We start from the raw sequence: 1,651 nt of genomic DNA, 5'->3' as shown, positions 1-1,651 counted from the left end.
ACCGGGCGAGTTGTCAGTGCGGTTAGGAGCGCGCAGCTGTGAGCTCGCATCCGGGAGATAGTGGGTTCGAACCCCACTGTCGGCAGCCCTGAAAATGGTTTTCCGTGGTTCCCCATTTTCACACCAGGCAAATTCTGGGGCTGTACCTTAATTAAGGCCACGGCCACTTCTTTCCCACTCTTAGGCCGTTCCTATCTCATCGTCGCCGTAAGACCTATCTGTGTCGGTGCGACGTAAAGCAACTAGCAAAAAAACACAACTTAAGTATGCATTTCTTTATGTGTAGTATTGCCGTCCTCTATTATATTTAACCATGAGTACTCTTGCTGATTCCACTGTTTTCAAATTGTTACGGTAAATCCCTAATTTTGTTTGCACCTTCGAAAGCATGTAATGTCTTTCATTCATCTCTTTCATATTCCTCCCATAAGCTTTTTACAATTTATCAATAATTTCGATAATTTCATTGACCTTCTCCATTTACTATTTATGATTTTAATAATAGTATGATATTCAGAGCAGCCGGCCCCGTGATGTAGGGGTAAGCGTGCCTGCCTCTTACCCGAAGCCCCCCCCCCCCCGGGTTCGATTTCCGGCCAGGACAGGAATATTTCCCTGGATCTGAGGGCTGGTTCGAGGTCCACTCAGCCTACGTGATTACAATTGAGGAGCTATGTGATGGTAAGATTGCGGTCACGGTCTAGAAAGTCAAGAATTACGCCGAGAGGATTCGTCGTGCTGACCACACGGCACTTCATAATTTGCAGGTATTTGGGCTGATAGGCTATGGCCCTTCGGGGCTGTTGCACCATGGTTTTTAATGATATTCAGATTCCTCTTCTATTTTATTTCTCTCCTGTTTTTAAGTTTAACCCGTAATACCCTTGTACTTCCACGTTGTCTCAAGAAATTTGCATTTCCTGTCTCCTACCCATGCAATAAACATAGGCCTATAGTTTCATTCCCATCTTCTTTAAAATCCCATTTTTATATACTGCCGTCTGCAACCATATCATTCCCCTATATCCTCTTTTTGTTAATTAATTTATCATTTTTTGTTCTCATGCCCGAATATGTTCTCCTATTTTTTCTTCTGTTCTTAACATTTGTATTTCTATATCTGCTACACTCCTTGCCACTTTCCTACAGACTTCTTTCTTCTAGATTTCTGTCCTAATAGTACCCCTTCTAGTAATAAATGTGTCTGTAAGCTGTATCTAGAATTATTCCTCCTTTTTTTAACCTAAACAAATATTGTACCTAATATAAGAACAGAACAATTACGCTTGCCAGTCCGGAGGGATGCTTTACCATTTGTTGTAACTCATTTAATTGTTCACCACTTTGAAACACGGGCGCTCCACTCTGACGACTGCGCTCACAGTCGCCCGCAGACGATAAATAGCCACCGTGGGGGGCTCCGAACACACTCGGCGTAGTTCTTCAGACAGAACAGGTTAGTAAACTTACTTTAAATTTAAAGTTATTTGATGATTGACAGTGTAGCAGTCTATTTCGTTATCAAGTCTGCTGTTAAAGTGGTTATCATTAGTTAGTAGCATTGCAACCTCTTCTGTTATTTTTAATGCAGGTATTACCGTATGTCATCTGCTTGTAAAGGCAACGAAACTGTCTGGTAATCTGAAATACT

Source organism: Anabrus simplex, chromosome 7 (genome assembly GCF_040414725.1).
Source record: "Anabrus simplex isolate iqAnaSimp1 chromosome 7, ASM4041472v1, whole genome shotgun sequence".
NCBI classification, from domain to species: domain Eukaryota; kingdom Metazoa; phylum Arthropoda; class Insecta; order Orthoptera; family Tettigoniidae; genus Anabrus; species Anabrus simplex.
The sequence above is the reverse complement of the archived record's forward strand: the minus strand, read 5'-3'. Positions refer to the sequence as shown.